We start from the raw sequence: 18,841 nt of genomic DNA, 5'->3' as shown, positions 1-18,841 counted from the left end.
TGTACTGCGCTACCTCTGACAGTGGGAAGGGGAATTGAGGTCTCCCTTAAGTCTCCTCCAGGAGTCCCTGATTGTCTAGAAGCAAAGTTGGTTTTCAGAGGCTGACCAAGCATGGGTATGGATGTTTGGGGGACCAGAGGCAGGTAATGAGAAGGTGTGTGCAATGACACAGAACCAGGACTAGAATGAGACATATGGGCACCTTTGAAAAAGAGAATCTCGAAATGTTTGTTTAATATTTAGTAGGTTCAGGGAGAAACTGATTTTCTAGTAATAAAAATGGTGTGCCTCTTTATGTTAAAAAAAGATTTATTATGTCTACTCAATGCATATAACACTTTTATCTATTTAGAATTATCTAGGAATTGCGAATTTTCAGAATCAGATACCTTTTGGGGAGGTATACTAAAGAGTTTAAATTTTTAATAATAAAAGGAATTGCTCATTTCCAGTGAACAGCACTTTACTATGTACTATTTGATTTTAGAATACTAGCTGGCTAGTCTCAGAGTTTGTGGTGCATCCAGTAGATGCACTGTATACTTTGCATGTGCAAAGAATGAAAATACTCACCTTGGACTGGTTAGTGCCGACTAAGAATACTTTTAAAATTTCTATTCCAATCAATGTATTACATTGTTTTCAGCGGGTCCAACTTACATATTGGCAGTTTTAAAGGAATCATGCAGAAATCTGAGTTTGTAGGCACCATATTACTATTTTTCCAATGTTTTATTATTCCTTATAGATTGGTATCCCAAGCAGCTAGAGCCAGAACAGGTTATCGCAGGCTGTAAGAAGTCTCAATGTTAATCTCTTCTAACAGACTCATGAAAGTTGAGTCCTTTCCTTAGAAATGATCAGTAGACTGGACAAGCTTAATGGCTATGGTCAACAGTGAAGTGCAGCACTGGGTGGGAGTTTGAACTTGTTGACCTGTCACGTCTCTTCTAAACATTAGAGCCTGTGAGTCTACGACTTTGGGTGTGGATGACCCAGGACCAGGAAGAAGAGCCTCAGGGAAATTTCCAAGCCTTGTTCAGTGTATGAAGTCCAGCGATCATGTGATGAACATGATCAGTTTAGATGGAGATGAGCTAGGTAACCCCACCTACGTGAAAGTTGAAATCTTTTTAGTAAATATGTGGGTCCTATTCATCTCAGGCAAAAGCAGGAGAAAGAATGACTTCCCAGATAGTGGGTCTAGAAAGACTGTGCCCCATAATTTTTCTTGAGACTTATCTTCTTCCAGCCATCATCTTCATCATCCCCATCACCACCATCATTAAAAGAATTGGCAACTTCTGAGATTTCTAATGTGCCAGCTTCTGCTTACACTTCTGCCTGTGATTTCTTTGTCTTTTTCAGTATCTGGGGATTTGTCTTTCTTTTGAGCCCAGATATGTATTTTTAAATGGTTATTTATATTGCCCAACATATATGTGTTATAAGAGAGGAGAAGAATAAATTAATTCCAGCTCCAGTCGGCCATGTTGCTGCAATCTCCCACAGAAATTTATTTATTCATTCAACATCAACAAATATTTAGTAATTGCCTATTATGTGGCAATTACCACTCTAGGTTTTAGGGATAAAACAGACAAAAATCTTGGTCTTCATGAGGCTTAGTTTCCTGTAGAAGTCTACATAGGACTTACAATGTGCCAGGAGAGTATTCTAAGCTTTACATATATTAACTCATTTGGTCATCACAGTTATCCTGTGAGAAAAGTGCCATTATTGTCTCCATTTTACAGATGAGGAAACTGAGGCACACAGAGGTTAAGTCATGTGCCCAAGGTCACTCTGATAGTGAGTAGAAGAGCTAAGCAGGCAGATGCCATGTCCATGGCTTAACCACTATACTTTATGCATATTATGAGGCCTTTATGTGAATCTATGCCTAGAATATGGTGGGCTCTTGATAATTGTTTGGTGAATGAAATGAAATGAATGGCTGCACTGTACTATATCACCTGCTGTTTGTCTGCCCTCCAGCAGATTCTGAGTTCCTTGAAGATAAAAACAAGGTCTTCTCTGGCCTTATCTATAGTGCCAAAGACAGGGCCTGCATGGAGTACCTGCTCAATAAAATATTAAACACTGGAATGAATGAACTGCCAGATGGTTCCTGGAATGACAGTGCTTCTCAACTTTAGCATGCGTTAGGAGGTACCTGGGAGCCTGGGAAAAGGGAGACCACAGGATTGCACCCTCAGGTCTTGGACTCTTCATTTTTAATGGGTGCCTCCCTCTGGTAACACTCTGTAGGGAGTGAATAACTGAGAGCCACAGGGCACCACGGGTGGCTGGTAGGTCACTGAGGTCTTGACAGTTTGGAAGCTTTGATGCCTCATTTTAGAGAAAACCCTTGAAAATCAGCAAGGAGTGATTTACTCCCCAGGGAACCCCAGGAAATTGCCTTCAATACATAGAGTGACTCAGACCTGAGTCTCAAGGTCATCATCTCAGATTTGATGTTCCACAGATTGTAATAAAGAGATACATTCTGCCATCTAACATTGCTGAGCAAGGCACCTGAGGCTTATCTGACACATCCCAGTTCCTGTCAAAAGTGACAGTTTGAACTGCAGCATTGATTTTTGGAAGTCATAGTGTAGGTATTTGCACAGAAACCCTCAAACAACAGAAGTTTAAAAAGTGGAAGGCTATTATACAATAAAATGAACACTGGGTAAAGAATCCTTTCTCTTAACTGTTCCTCATTGTTATCTGCTAAGTGAAAAGATTGAATTAAATGATCTCTGAAGGTCTTCCCTTTCGTAGTGTTTGTAGTAATATCTCTCATTTATTGCATGCCTACTGTGTGCCATGCACTATGTGGGACTTTACCTTTATTGTTTCTAGTAGCTAATTCTCTGAATTATGTGACATCATAGTTATTATGCTACCAGAGAGATGTGTTATTTATTTGTTTGTCTAACATCAATGGATAGCTTCCTGTGTGCCAGGCATCAGGCAAATACTGAGTCCTTTGCCAGGCACTGAGGCGTAAGTTGCCCAATATTACAAAGTTAGGAAGTAGTAGGGTGGGAATCAACCTTCAGTATGTTAAACTAAGGTGTGAGCTCTTTCTTCTTCCTCTCCCACATTTTTTTCTAAGACTCCATGTCTATAAAATAGGTGTGAGATCACTGACATTTTTTCCCCTAATTTCTGTACCAGTGATTCCTGTGGTTACACATTAGAATCATCCAAAACTGTACTTCAAACCCATTAGATAACTATCTCCAGTGGCGGGTGGGGAAGAGAGGGGAGAAGAATCAATGTCTTCTTTTAATAATTCCCCAGGTGATTCAAATGTGTTTCCAGAATTGAGCACCAAATACTATAAATTCTAATTTAAAAAATTATTTCTAGTTGTGGTAAAATCACAACATAAAATTCACCATCTTGACCATTTTTTAAGTGTATGGTTTAATAGTGCTTTAAGTACATTCACATTGTTATGTAACTAATCTCCAGAACTCTTCATCTTCCTAAGCAGAAGCTCTGAACCCACTAAATGATAACTCCTCATTCCCCTGCCCCAGCCCCTAGCAACCACCATTCTACTTTCTGTCTCTATGAATTTGCCCATTCTAGGTATCTGATATAAGTGGAATCATACAGTATTTGTCTTTTTGTGACTGATTTATTTCACTTAACATAATGTCCTAAAGGTTCACCCATGTTGTAACATGTGTCAGAGTTTCCTTGCTTTTTAAGACTGAATAATACTCCATTGTATGTATGTGTGTGTATATATATGTATATTCGACATTTTGTTTAGCTATTCATCCATCAGTGGACACTTCCAGCTTTTGGATATTGAAAATAATGCTGCTGTGAACATGGGTGTATAAATATCTGTTCAAAACCCTGATTTCAATTCTGAGTACATACCCAGAAGTGGAATTGCTGGATCATATGGTAATTCTATTTTTAATTTTTTGAGGAATGTTTTTCACAATGGCTACACCATTTTACATTCTCAGCAGTGCACAAGGGTTCCAATTTTTCCACATTCTCATCAACACTTGTAATTTTCTGTTTTTTTATGGTAACAGTCCTCAAGGGTATGAGGTTGTAGATTCTAGTTTGTTTGTATGTATGTATATATTTATTTATTTATTCATATTGAAGTACAGTGAGTTACAATATGTCAATTTCTGGTATATAGCACAATGTCTCATTCATATATATATATATATATATATATATATATATATATTCATTTGCTTGTTATTTTTCATTAAAGGTTATTACAAGATATTGAATATAGTTCCCTGTGCTATACAGAAGAAATTTGGTTTTTTATCTATTTTTATATATAGTGACTAACATTCACAAATCTCAAATTCCCAAATTTATGCCTTTCTGCCCCCTTTTCCTGATAACCATAAGATTGTTTACTATGTCTGCAAGTCTGTTTCTGTTTTGTAGATGAGTTCATTAGTGTCCCCCCCTTTTTTTCTCATATTCCACATATGAGCGATATCATATGGTATTTTTCTTTATCTGTCTGACTTACTTAACTTAAAATGATGATCTCTAGGTCCATCCATGTTGCTACAAATGGCATTATTTTATTCTTTTTTGTTGCTGAGTAGTATTCCATTGTATAAATATACCACCTCTTCTTTATCCAGTCCTCTGTTGATGGACATTTTGGTTGTTTCCACGTCTTGGCTATTGTTTATAGTGTTTCTTTGAACATTAGTGTGCATGTATCTTTTCGAATTAGCATTCCCTCTGGATAAATGCCCAGAAGTGGGATTGCTGGATCATATGGTAAGTCTGTTTTTAATTTTTTGAGGCATCTCCATACTGTTTTCCGTAGTGGCTGCACCAAACTACATTCCCACCAACAGTGTAGGAGGGTTCCCTTTTCTTCACAACATCTCCAGCATTTAACATTTGTGACTTTTGAATGATGGCCATTCTGACTGGTATGAGGTGATACTTCATTGTAGTTTTGATTTGCATTTCTCTAGTAATTAGCGATACTGAGCATTTTTCATGTGCCTATTGGCCGTTTGTATGTCTTCATTGGAGAATTGCTTGTTTAGGTCTTCTGCCCAATTTTGGATTGGGTTTTTTTTTTTTTTCTTATTAAGTCGTATGAGCTCCTTACATATTCTGGAGAAGAGGGGTGCAGTACCAGATGAGCAGTCACTTAGACAGGAGCATCAAGAAGGATGCTAGATTGGAAAGGTGAATCTAAAAGTTATTTTTAAAGGAGAAACTATAAGCTTTGAAAACAGATTGAATTTGAGGACTCTGAGAGGGAGCAGAAGCTTCTTTCAAAACTATCAACATTCTGGAGATGAAGTAGTTATCTTTTCAAAGGAGACTGTAGGTGTAAGGAAGAGCCCCCAAATTGGTATTAGGCTTGTATTTGATTACAAGAGACAGAAACCAAACCCCCAACTATTAATGACTTAATAAGATGGAAGTTTATATTTCTGTCACTAAAACAAGCAGAACGAGCAGATCAGGATTCAGATAACTGACCAGGGTTTCCATGGTCACATCAACTTCCATGTTGCCAAAACCAGACTTGTATTCCTGTCTACCTTTGCTCTTTCTCCTCCTTTTACTTTCACAGACTGTTAAAATCCAGGATTTCTCTCATTTGATTGCCCACAATTAGCCAGGAGTACATGCCATTGTACATCTGCAATGTGTTTTGATCTGCCCTCTCACTTGGCCCCTCCAGGCCCAGGTCAGGCCTCAGCTCTCTCCTTTGGGCCTTTACCACAACCTCCTCATGTGGTCTTCTAGTCTCTTCTCCAGTCCATCCTTTCATGGCTGCCAAGTATGCCTTTCCAGAGAACACACCATTCCTGACTCAGAGCTCTTTGATGATCTCTCCTGTAGCTTCTAGAGTAGTTAGAACTCTTTAGCTTGACACTCAAGGCTCTAGGTCAATTAACTAAAATCTTGCCCTCTAAAACAATTACTTAATTTCATTTTAACATCATCATTTTAATCTCATCTAATTTTCAAGGCACTTTAAGGGTGATGACTTTTAAGTAGATTTCTCTTTAGGAGAATTAATGACAAGAAGAAACCACTTTAGTTGAAGTGTTTTCACATTTAAGGCCAAATAAGAAGCTGACAGCACTCTGCTTTTTCAAATGTAGTCCAATTTTGTCTTGTTAGATCAAGACTATGTTCTTTACCAAAGATCCATGAGTTTTTTGGGTTCCCTTTTGGTCCCCACAAGTCAGAGTTAGGAAGTTAAATCTGAGAACCATTGACCTGACACCCAGAAAGCGGCCTGGCTGAGGGGCTGGAAGAGCCTGAGAGTTCCTGCCTTTGTGAAGTCTGCCCTGCCCTGGATGATGCTGGGAAAGAGATATGATCTTCCCCCTCTGTCCAGAGGAGGGAGCAGAGATGGGCCAAGGAAGGGTATTTGTGTTTTTTAAGAGCATCTTTCTAGGCCTGACTTGAGATGGATGACTCACCTCTTGTGTGACCTTGTGTCACTGTTGTGTGGCCTTGGCATTTTGTCATTTATACGTTGCCTAACCCATAAAATGGAGACCAATCACAGGCATCCCCCCACCTTGCTTCTGTTGTTATCCAGTTCAAAGATGCTGAATTTGAAACCCTTTCTCACTTCATCTAGCTTGTGGGAGTTTTAATACCTCCTCTATTCGTTTCCATGGCTCCCATAACAAACTACCACAAACTAGATGGCTTAAAACAACAGCAACTTCTTCTCTCACAGTTCTGGAGGCTAGAAATACAGAATCAAGGTGTCAGCAGACCCTTACTCTCTCCAAAGGCTCTAGGGAAGAATTTTTCCTTGCCTCTTCCTAGCTTCTGGTAGTTGCCAGAAATCCTTGGCACTCCTTGGCTTATAGATGCATCCCTCCAATCTCTACCTCTGTAGTCATATGCTATTCTTCCTGTGTGTCTGTGTTTCTGTTTTCTCTTCTTATACAGTATGACCTCATCTTAACTAATTACATCTATAAGGTTCCATGTGGACATGAATTTTGACGGCCATTATTAAACACAGTATACTCCCTTGTTTTCTCTTGTAAGAAGTAAATAAGATAACACAGGCTAAGGGCTTAGCACAGCACTGCTATGGAGGGTGTAGTGAGTGGGTGCTCTTACTACTGTTGCTGTTGCCGTTGCACTATTTGCTCTTCCTCCTGTTGCCATTGCATTGTTTGCTCTTCCTCCTTCATGATCCCCCTCTCTCTGCTCCTACCTCAGCTACACAGACTTGGGCTTTGATCTGCTGAAATGAATCAAATAACAATGAATCTAAAATTCTCTTCCATAAGGGAAAAATGGGTTAATTTTTGCAAAGAGAGAGAATAAGAGGGGATGCTGATTAGGTGCCTCATTAAAATAATCAATGAATGGAAAATGAAGGATTAATAGGGTCAAGTTGGCCTAGGCAAAAATATTTTGGGGGCCTCTAACAACTATACATCCAACTAAATTCATATTTAACAAACAACTGATAGGCTTTGTGTGTCTGTAGTCTGTGCTGTGAGGGTTGGAATGGTGTCAAGAGGGGCAGAAGGAGCCTTTGAGGGTTATGGAAATTGGTCCAAGGAGACATGGGAAAGAGGCAACACAAGGTAGATGGGTGGGAAGGACACCAGATACCCAGATTCTAGTCCTGTCTCTGCCTTTGATGCCACGTGCAATTTTGAGCAGGTCTCTTCCCCTCTCTATGTTGCAGTTTCCCTGTCTCTGAAATAAGGGGTTAGGCCATGAGAGCTCTGGGACCACATGCCTGTGAGGGGCTTGGAGAGGAGGAAGTGATAAAGAGAGGCACACAAGAGCTCTGCTCCAGGGCTTAAGAAAAGTCACCCACCTCTTATACCACTTATAAAAATTGGACAGTTCACGGTAAGATGCTGCATAATATATAAACTTCTCTGATCTATTTTTCACATATGATCTTCAGAACAACTCTGAGAGGTAGATGAATTTAGGTGTTTGTATTCCTGTTTTGCAGTTGGGAAACTGAAGCTTGAAGCAGGTTGTCCTGACTACAAACACAGTGTGTTTTCAAGATGCCACAATGATGGTTGCCTCTTGGCTCAGCACCAGCTCCCTCCAGGAGTGGAGATGAGTTCCTGGGCACCACGTCACCCAACACAACGCCACACGCTGTGCATGCTCTACGAATAGCTCTTGGTGGTGAGTGATTCAGACCTTGGGGAGGAAGGAGAAACTAATGAACATGGTATGATTCCGCTAACACATATTTATCCAGCATCTACTGCCATGTGCCAGGCACTGCCCTTGGCTCTGTGGACTCAGGAGTGAACAAAACAGACACAGTCACTGTCCTCAGGAAGCTCAGAGTCTCTCAGGAAGACAAGCACTTAACCAATAATTACCAAAGTTCAATGGAACAAATATAAGCATGTGATATACTGTAGAGGACAGGTTCCTAGTGCTTTGAGTGAGAAGGCTGAAAAGGTTCTGGGAGGAGCCAGGGAAGGCTTCTCTGAGGAGGTGAGGCTGCAGCTGAAACCTGTCAGAGTAAAGGAGGTGGGGCTGGCGCTGGCACTGAGGGTGGACCCAAGGCTTACGGGAAAGCTAGAAAGGAGCCCAAAACAAAGGTTCTGTTTTACTTCCTTTGTTGTAACTCTAACTTCCCTAAAGGACACCTTGAAAAATAGAGAAAATGGTTTCAGGAGCTGTTATTTTTTTTGCCACCCCATACTCGAAACTGGGCGCAATAAAGGAAGTTTAACGTGAAACTTCTAATGCACTATTAATTAATTAATTAATTAACCCACAGTGCATTAAATGTATAATGTATTTAATGTAAAAACGAAAGCTCCAGAATCATCCAGTGCCTTGAGTGGACTCCAGGCCTTTGTTTCCATTTGTGAGGCAACTCCACTTGCATTGGTCCTCAGAGGTTTCGAAACTGACCTTTTCTTCACCTTAGAAGCTGGGAGGGTGTATCCAAGGGATGAGAGCATGAATGGGTTTGAGTGTTGAGTGGATAAGCAGTAGCTCCACTACCATTCTTTCCCCTCTCCACTCATGCCCCTTCCTGGGCTTCCCACACTGTGAAGTCTACTCCTGATCACTCCTTTCCTTTCTTGGTAAAGGCCAGCTCAGGAAATGATATAGACACACACTAGAAAAGTAATCCAAAAAATCTTATGATGTCTCAGTTCTTTTCCTTATTAACTCCATGGCTACAGTTTCCTCGTCTGTAACATGGGGATGATAATGCCTACTTCATAAGATTAGTCCTTTGAATTTTTCAGACTTTGCATTTTATAGATGTAGCAACTCAGAAAATTAGGTGATTTGTGCTGAGTTATGCAGCTAGTAGAAACAATCAGGAATGTAGGTCCTCTGTCTCTAAATCCAGTGCTCTTTCAACTAGCAAAGCTTCAACATGTGTACCATGGCTCATCCATGTGTCATGAATAGGTGGTCTTCACTGTGCTAAAATGTCAGTCCCCAGGGGTGACCAAGTAAGGCTGAGGCTGCAAGAAAAAAGAGCTCAGAAATCCTACATATATGGCACTAGAGTAAAACAAACAAAACAAAACTTGTTTTGCTGTTATGTGACATCATTGATCATAGCTTTAATTTTTTTATTGTGTTTATGCCAATTCATTGGTTGGAAGCAGAACTCTCTGTCAGAACATTGCCCTAGGAATGTCGCATGCTTTACATGTTAAGTGACACAGACTAGGTCTGTGGTATGTTCAGATCTCCACTTCCCTTTGTGCTGGGCAGCTGAAGGTTACGTCTTCCTGATTTTGACCCTTGACTCCTGAAGCCGCTGTGCAGTCATGCTGGCCATCCTAGTGTCAGGTTCAGATTATGACATGGTCTCAAAGAGTCACTGCCATCTCTTTTATTTCCATGACCCCAATTCCAAATTTATCAGGAATAGCTGCTTGGCTTCCCTTGTCCTTGCATGGACTCTATTACATTTCATGGGATTTTAAGCCACACTCCTTTCAGTCAGAAAACATGGGTGAGTAAGTTGGTATATTTTTTATTTTTTTCTCTTCACTGTTAATTCCCTTTTAAAAAAATGAAAGGATAGGAGAACTTTAAGCATTTTGAAAGAGACAGGTAATCAATACACATTATTCTCCAAACATTCTAGGAAATTCAAGGAAATTATAAAGTACCTCCTAAAGGCTCTTCAGTTATCTGTATGCCTGCCCTTCAGATAGAAAGTTTCCTCTTGGCACATAAAGAAGTCAAATTAGACCCAGAAGAGACTATCCTTGTTGGAGCGTGAATGTCAAAGAAACAATCTTCAGTAAAATAGCTTTCTCTCTCAGCATGCTCTGGAGAGAAGAATAACTTTGGTTATTGGTAATGCACAGAGCACAGTGAGAGAGTCTGGGGGATCATGGGAACTGATTTTTATATGAGATCCGAATGTCTTGCTGAGGATTTTCACATATTCTGTCGTTGGTGAAAACAGTTCACTTCAGAGTGCACTAGGATTTAGGAGCTACAGAAGGGACAGGATCCATCCTCTCCCAGGACAGGGGAGAAGTGCCTTTATCAAGGCTTAGTGATGCCTGTTTGAAAACGTCTCCTTCCTTAGATATGTGGACAGACATTGATCCATCTCCTCTGCTAACTTCAGAGGACCTGGTAAGCCTCTGGAGTCAAGACCCCTTGAAGGATATTTACAAACACTCTTCTAGTGACCAGCTTTCATAGCTAAGAGATTTCAAGAGAATTTAGAGAAAGAAGCAGTCCCTAGGAACCAAAACTCAAAGAGTTTCACAATCATTAATCAAGCTGAAGTTCGCCTTTTCTCTGGGTAAATTCCATGATACCAACTCAGGCTGGACCGATAGGCTGCAGTCTTCTTTTGGGAGACCCTCCTAGGTCTGGGAGGAGGCTGCACTTCTCACAGCTTCCTGGGTGTCAGAGGCAACAGCCACCCAGAGGTCCCTGGAGTGGTCATTGTGGTCCAACCTCAATGTCTCTGCTTATTTGCTCTAGAAATTCTTTGGTATCCTTTCATACTACAGGAACTAACTCCAGGGTCCAACTCACCTACCTCTGGGGACTGCTGCAGGAACATTCAATTCTATTTAAACACATTAGGGGGGTAGCATTGTTTAGAGTATGGTTCTACAGGAGAGGAAAAACTTCTCCTTTACTCTCTTGGGTTCTGTGGCTGGACCTGAGAATTAAATTGTCATAGGACAGGTTAACAGGAGAAGAGCATGCAAATTTTATCATATTTTTACATGTATATGGGAGCCTTCATAAAATAAATGAATACTAAGAAGCTGTTAGAAATGAGAAATTATATACCCTTTTTAACAATGATAAATTTGTGGACAAATTTGTGGCACAAAAAGTGACAAGACAAAGGAAAAGGCATTTAAGCCTCTAGGGGCAGTGAGTTGTGGTAAAGTGAGTAGGAAATATATGGGGGAAACTAATGGAAGATAAGAATTATATCAGTAAGTTTGTTTGTACAGATCCCTTTTGGTGTCAACTCACCTGGTAATAAGAATGTTCTCTTCCTGCTGCAGGGAGGTCACTTGCTTATGGGAAATTTTATAACCTATTTTTAGGTCAGATGGGGGAGGTCAGAGAACTCCTCCTGCATGTGCCTTCAGCTCAAAATAATCAATATGCAAAGTGGCATATTTTGGGGTGGCATGTTCTGAACCCCTTCAGTTCAAATCTCAATTTTTCTATATTCTATCTGTAACTTTGGGCAAGTTACCTAACTCCTGTGAGCTGGGTCTTTTGAGCTCTTTAGTCACTCCTCTTTGTTCCTCAGCTCCAGGCAAAACACCTTTGGTTAATATAGGGTCTTCTCTAAGCCCTTGATTATATCATCAACCAAGCTGGATGAATGCCGCCCAACTGAAAGTTAGTTCTGGTCTCCTGATGGGTTCAAGGATGCATTACACAGCCTCTGAAAGTATATCAATTTAATCTAAATGCTAGGGATATGGCCACAAATGAAAAAGACCAAATACCTGTCCCTGTGGGCTTATATTCCAGTGAGGAGACAAACAGTAAACTATAATATAATATCTAAAATAATAAAACACAATATGGTATGGCATAATATAATATGGTACAATGTAACATAATATAGTGTAAGTCAGTTCTAAGAAGAAAAATAAGCAGCAGAGGAGAGGTAGGAAATCAGTAGATCAGGAGATCACTTCTCCAAGGAATCTTGGATAAAGGGAAAAGATGAAACATGAATATCTGGGGTAAAAATGATCCAGGCAAGGGGAATGACAGGCACAAATCTCCCAAGGCAAGAGGGTAACTGGTGGGCCAGAGTGCCAGAGTGGCTGGGATTAAGTGAGCAGATGGAAGGAAGCCAGATCAGCTCAGCTGGGGCCTTGTAGGCTGTGGTAAACTCTTTGGCCCTTATTCTGAATAAGACAAGTAACTATTGAAGCCTAACAAATCTTTTAAGGGTCACTCTGGTTGCTATAGGGAGGGGTGGAAAAGACCAGTGAAGACTGGCAGTATTGCAGGCAAGGGGTGTTTGTGGGTTGGAAAGGGGCGGCACTGGTGGAGGAGGCAAGAAGAGGTTGTATTCAGGACGTATTTCAAAGATGGAAATGACAGTACTGGGGGATGGATTGGACGTTGATTGAGTAGAAGGGTCAGAGAAGACTCCCACTTTTTTGATCTGAGCAACTGGGTGAATGGAGTTGCTGTTCACTGAAATGAGAAGAACTGGTGAAGGAACAGGCTGGAGAGTCAAGAAATCAAGTCAAGCTCAGGACAGCCATCAGACATCTTAATGAAGTCGCTGTGTGGACTTTTGTTTAATAGTGCTTGGAAGGTCTTCCAAGTACTTATCGAAGGCCTTGCTTTCTTAAGTCAGGGATGCAGCAAACATTGTCAGGTCTGTGATCACAGAACTGAAGCCTTTGGGAGCACCCACAGAAGGCACTCTGAATGTTCATTCTTAGGAAAGACGCAGAGCAAGTGTGACCAAGGCTGGGGCAGCTAGAAGTTAGAGTGCATTAGTGATGACTAATATTTTGAGCATAGAAAGATGTTCAACACTGTATTTGGATTTGAATTTTTTGTGTAAATAGAATAGGAAAACTTGAATTCATATACTATTTTGTAATTTAATAAGTGCTTTCAAATCCATCATCACGTTTATCCTATGAGGTAGGATTGATTATCTTCATTTTGGACATGAAGAAATGAAAGTTCGGAAAAGTTTAAAGATTTACCTAAACTCACACAACTAATAGGTGAGCGAATCCTCAAATCTAGGTTTTTCTGATCCCCCAAATCATTTCCATTGTACTGTGTTGCTTCCATTTCATCGTGGTTGTTTTGATGTAGTAGTAGTATTGATTCTGCCAGTATTAAAAAAAAAAAAACCCAATCAATCATACCTAATAAGGGTGTAAAATGTCCTTTTTGTCCCTTACTGGCTACAAATGACCCATGTACTCAGCCCCACCCCACGTTCACCTCCAATCCAGGCTTCTCTGGCAGCTTTGTTTCTCTGGCAACCAAGTGGCTAATGAGCTTCATCCCAACTCCTGTCTCTCTTAACAAATTCCTTTTTATCAATGGCTCATTTGCATTGAAAGAGATTTTCATGCCAAGCAATATTTTTGGGAACATTTTACAACTCCTGTTGCTTTAATTCTGAGAGAAACTGCTTCAAAAAGTCAAAACCCTTTCCCCCATTGGATCATTTCAAAATGCAATTAGGTGAGAATAGTTTTTCAATGAACATTTCAGTAATTCCTGCAAAGTATCACTTTGTCCTGATTGAGACCACAACGGCATCTATACAGTGCTAAACATCTGGATGAAAAATGAAAATGGAATGCATTAAAACACTAACACTGGATCAAAAGCCAACGTTGATGTCCTCAGACACTGTGAATGGTTGCCCTTGGGTCATCCAAACCCCCTTTGGGTCTCCTCTTAATCACACCAGTGAGCAGAACACTGGACTTGAAGAAAGAAGGTTGGGGTACCAGTCTTGACTTTGGTACCTCCTGGTATGTGACCTCACCCAGCCTCAGCTTCCTCAGCTATGAAATGGATATGCTTATGCCTATACAGCTTCCTAGGATGTTTATAAAGAATAAATAAAGCAAATTTTGAACTAGGCAGGGGTCATATTATTTATCTTTGCATTTCCAGTGCTGAACACAGGCATGTAGTAGACTGGGTGAATTTTTGCTGAATAATTTATGAATGAGTATGGTATAGGCAATTGCATAGCTCTAGCACCTATCATTTATATAGTTCTATTTACATTTGCCAATTTCCTCTGGTACTTAAGCAAATTTACCATCCCTAGAATATGAGGACATATAGCCCAGAAAAAATATTTACTAAAAGCATAAAATGTACTGTGCTAGGTGTAAATAATTTTTTTCCAGTTAGTCCAAGTGGTGAATAACCCCAGCTTTTGTTCTGTTTGGAGCACCTGTTTGTAATCCATGTCATAAATATTTTCATGACTATTTCTTAGTAGTCAATGAGTTTCTTTGTTGGCACAGAATTTAAGATATTTCCCTAATAAGGACACCCAGTGTTAAAGCAATGAATTTCTATGGCTATGCAGTTCAGAGAGTTACCTAGGAGATGAAAAGCTAATCTGTCTGGAATTTCTGCCCTTGAGACCAAAGATACTATAAATTTGCTCGGGAGGAAAATAATCATGGTAAGCATCTTAATTTCTTCCATCTCGTTTCCAAGCAGATGTCGCTGTGTTTTAGCCTGGAATTCATCATCTCTCTGATACATCAACATTGACATATTACATCTTCATCTCTTATTATAGAAAATGGAAATGAAACCAGAATGTGAGCATGTTGAATGAATCGGACTCCCCAGAGATTTGGGGGAGAAGAAAACCTCCCCCTCGCCTTTGACTTTTGGATTTCTTGTTTCCCTCATGTTTGGATTGCAATTTAAGAAGTCCATCTGGAAGTTCACTTTTTATATTTTGCAAATGCAAGTAGGGCCCATTACCAAAAGACAAACCCTTAAAGGAAGAAAAATAGTCAGCAGGGGTTGGGGAGCAGGGTCAGAGAACCACCTCAGAAATCCAATGACGGTATTTAAGGTTAAACTCCAGAGATTAAACTCCATTTATTGCTGGGCTTGACTTTGACAGTCTGCTAGTCTGGATGAATGCATAGATATGTTTAGCTGCTTGCTTCTATCTATTAAGCTCTCTGTTTAGAAGATGAGTTTGGGTAGATGTCAACACCTGCAAATGTCATCAATCCCGTAATACCTCTGTGGCACTGAGTTATCACAGTAGCCCTGCCAGTCTGCCTGAGACTTCAGTCACCCCACGGTGGGCACCAGTACACTTCTTTCCTTTTTCTGGCTTCAGGAAAACATTCTTAGGATTTCAGGATCCTATTATATGTTAAGTGAATTGCGTTCTTCTTGAATTCCTTACGAAGTCACTCTGGTCCTTAAAGATTAGAAGTTTAAACTTTGAAGGCCATACCTCATCGAGTTCTCTTCACTTTGGCTCTCCAGCCATTTCTGTTGCAGCCAGACTTAATCCTCTTCAGACGTATCAAGCCAACCATCAGTTAAGGTGGTCTTTATTTCCTTACACATGCTACAGAGATTAAGGCTGCCTGATTTTCTCATATATTCCCTGGCACCCAGACCACAGATTCAGCCGCTATCTGAGGTTGATGTAAATAATGTTTACAACTTGACCCAAACTTGTTGGCCATTTATGGGAAGAATCCATCTTATCCTAGAATCACAAAGGCTAATGCCATCTTGGCCATGACAGGATAGCTGAATACAGCATTAGCATCCTAGAAACTCTTTGTAAGTTTCTAGATCAGGAAAGATAAGAAGCAGTTTGTTTCAGTGGTGAACTATCAGCATTAAGCAGAAAGGCCCATGAAAATAGTAAGAAAGACATTTTATATTAAACCTATTACACATTTATATAAATCTATAAACTTAAACAAAACTTTGAAAAACAAAACCTGTCTCTTTCACATGCTCTAATATTTTCCAATATTTTCTCTTCTGCTCTTCTATTATTCTCTTCTGTCCTAGCTTATCCTATCCTATACTATTCTGTTTTATCCTATTCTAATTTATTAAATACGATGCTGGATGTAATTCTAAATTTTGTTTTATGACCCATTAATTTAAAATATTGACATAGAAGATGTGTATGATCCCAGAGGTTGGAAGTAGTACTTTGAGATGAAAATTAGAGCAAATTTCAGCTCAAAACAAGAAGAAACAACTAATAATTAGACCCACTCAAATATAGAATGAGTCTCTCAAGATAGTGATTATTGAACATTTTCAAGATTAGACCTAATTTATATGCTGTGTCTATGGATGAGGAATCTTCCCACTTCAAAGACTCCAAGAGCCCACAACTCTGAAATAAAAGAAAAACTATAGAACATAAAGGGAAATTTTGAGTTCAAAAAAGCTGAAAATAAAGAGGCCAGGAGGGTGGGTAGGAGAGTTTGGGAGGTTCTTTCCTTAGTTTCTGTCCAGTTAAAGAGAAAACATTCTCTGTTACATTTCTGTTCCCTACTAAGTGATCTCCCTTCCTTAGAACAGTTTTTACTGATGTTGACAATAGGAGCTTTTGAAGCTGTTGCTGCTAAGCTACTGGAACGTTCGTTTTTCAAATTTTACGGTCACATGAAGCCTCCATCACAGCTTAGGTAGTTGTCTTTTGAATGATCTCCCAGCCTGTGTGTCTGTACCCTGGGCTTAGTAATGTCAGATGTGGAGTCAGTACAAATAATTGCCTATTGCATAAATGAATGAATGCATCATGAATGAATGAAGATTCTGCTATCCTCCTTAAACCAAGCATCTTTGAGTCACTGGTGCATATCTTGATTGGGAAAGTAGTATGTTTATGAGCAAGTAAGAATGGTAAATTGTTAAAATGTTCACCAGCACATGATACCTAGGCATTCAGGAAATTTTTAGAGACAGGGACTCCTTTGAGCATCTCATGAAAGTTATGGCTTCTATCCTCAGAAAAATAAACATATGCATATTTATACAAATTATTCATATAATTTCAGGAGTGTAGTTATTCACTTTCTGGCCTAATGTTCGGTTCAACAATTGGGTTTGCCTCAAATGGAAATTTTTTATAGTTTTTGTATTTGCCTAAGGAAGTAGGATTTTGGAGAGAACAGAATGTACCTTTATTATGCACCAGGTACAAGGTCAGTGTTTTATTTACATTAATTAATTTACTTTTCATAGTAATCTTGTGAGGTATTACATTTTCTAAATATATATATATAATCTTCATGTGTGTTATATATGTACATGTATATACATATACCATATATGGAGATACTATATGTATATATGTACATATATATGCATATGCACATGCACACAAAGAATATCACATTCATCCCACCCCATCTTCTTTCCTGTCCTTCCTTTTCTTTCTGCCTTCAATAAATAGCCTCCATCACCTCTTCCCTCTCAGGCTCAGAATTTAAAACACAAAAATATTGTTTAGCACTCATCTTTGGAGAAGCCCACTCTCACCTGGTGACTTCTCTAAAACAAAAGGCTGCTTAACTTCCTGGGGCAGGAACATAGACTTTTTCTATTTTTTTCTGATGAGTTTGGGTAGTGAGAAACAAGACACAAGTTAATTTTTCAATTGGTTATAATCTGTTATGTTATATTCTCAATAAAGTGTCCTCAATGAGGGCACAGAAATAAACAAGACCTAGTTCTTGCCCTCAAGAAGTTTACTATGTAGCTTGAATTAAATTATGTTGTATGTTTAATTAGAATCCAGTGGTCCAGAGCTTCATAAATACATCCTTCATGAATAAATGGTTTACATCATTGAGTCTGTTGAGTAGTGTGTGCTGATGAGTGCCAGTGGTCTTTGAGGAATGAGGTCTGGTTTACAGTGTTTCAAATCATTGGCATAGACAACTTAAACCAGGGTTATGGAGGAAATCACCCAGGAACACTTTAGAGAGTGAGAAAGTTTACTAAAGCCAGGATGCTGAGCAACGCCACCATTTATCAAGTGGGAAAGGAAGAGAATCAACAGTGAAACAGTGAAAGTGAGCAACCAGAGTGAAGATGCGAGGAGAAATCAAGAGAATGTTGTTTAAAGCCAAGGGAAGAGATTTTAAGAAGTGTGAGGCTAGCAACATCATGCCACAGGCAGGAAGTAAGAGAATCCTGGAATAATTAATGGACATGGTTCTCAGGAATTCACAGTGATATTGGTAAGACCAATATCTGTGAAGTGGTGAAGTGGAAACTGTTGCTGTAGGTTGTGGAGTAAGTGGGAAGTGGAGCAATTGAGAACTGAATTATGTACCAGTGGTTCCCAAATGCTGGACCATGGACATAGCTGTGCCAGAGTCACCTATGGAAATGTAAATTCCTGGCCTCAATCACACGTTTTCTGAATCAGTAAGTCTAGGGTGGGTCCCAAGAATCCATATTTCTAAAAAGCCTGGTTTGAGAATCATCAGAATGTAAAAGTCCATGAGGGCAAAAGTCGTCCCTGTCTCATTCACCACTGTATCTCCAGGAGCTAGATCAACTTCTGCTCATAAAAGTTTCTCAGTAACTATGCAGAATAGCAGTTCCGTAACTGAACTGTCGGCATCAATTACTTTGCATAGAGTAGTATTAATAGTAACAACATTAGCCACGTAAATCAGTAAGGATGCAATAGACCAATGGCTTTAAGTAGAGACCGTCAGGAACTGGGAAGCTAAAACGATAAATAAGCTTGAGACACTATTCATTTATGTTCATTGCTTCAAAACTGATAAGTATGACAGAAGTCTCTGGGGCAGCTACTGGCAAA

The 18,841-nt window shown here is 39.6% G+C and overlaps 1 protein-coding gene across 5 annotated transcripts in view; it reads left to right on the top strand.

The window, feature by feature from the left end:
- ALG2 (ALG2 alpha-1,3/1,6-mannosyltransferase) overlaps positions 1–18,841 on the top strand; it is a 523,116-nt gene that overhangs the window by 237,880 nt on the left and 266,395 nt on the right. For all 5 annotated transcript variants that reach the window (XR_004319360.1, XR_004319361.1, XR_004319357.1 and 2 more), the window contains one exon: positions 7,994–8,178. The gene's annotated coding sequence lies outside the window, so the exon portion shown is untranslated. The remainder of the gene's footprint in view (positions 1–7,993; positions 8,179–18,841) is intronic.

Source organism: Camelus ferus, chromosome 4 (assembly GCF_009834535.1).
Source record: "Camelus ferus isolate YT-003-E chromosome 4, BCGSAC_Cfer_1.0, whole genome shotgun sequence".
NCBI lineage: Eukaryota > Metazoa > Chordata > Mammalia > Artiodactyla > Camelidae > Camelus > Camelus ferus.
The sequence above is the reverse complement of the archived record's forward strand: the minus strand, read 5'-3'. Positions and strand labels throughout refer to the sequence as shown.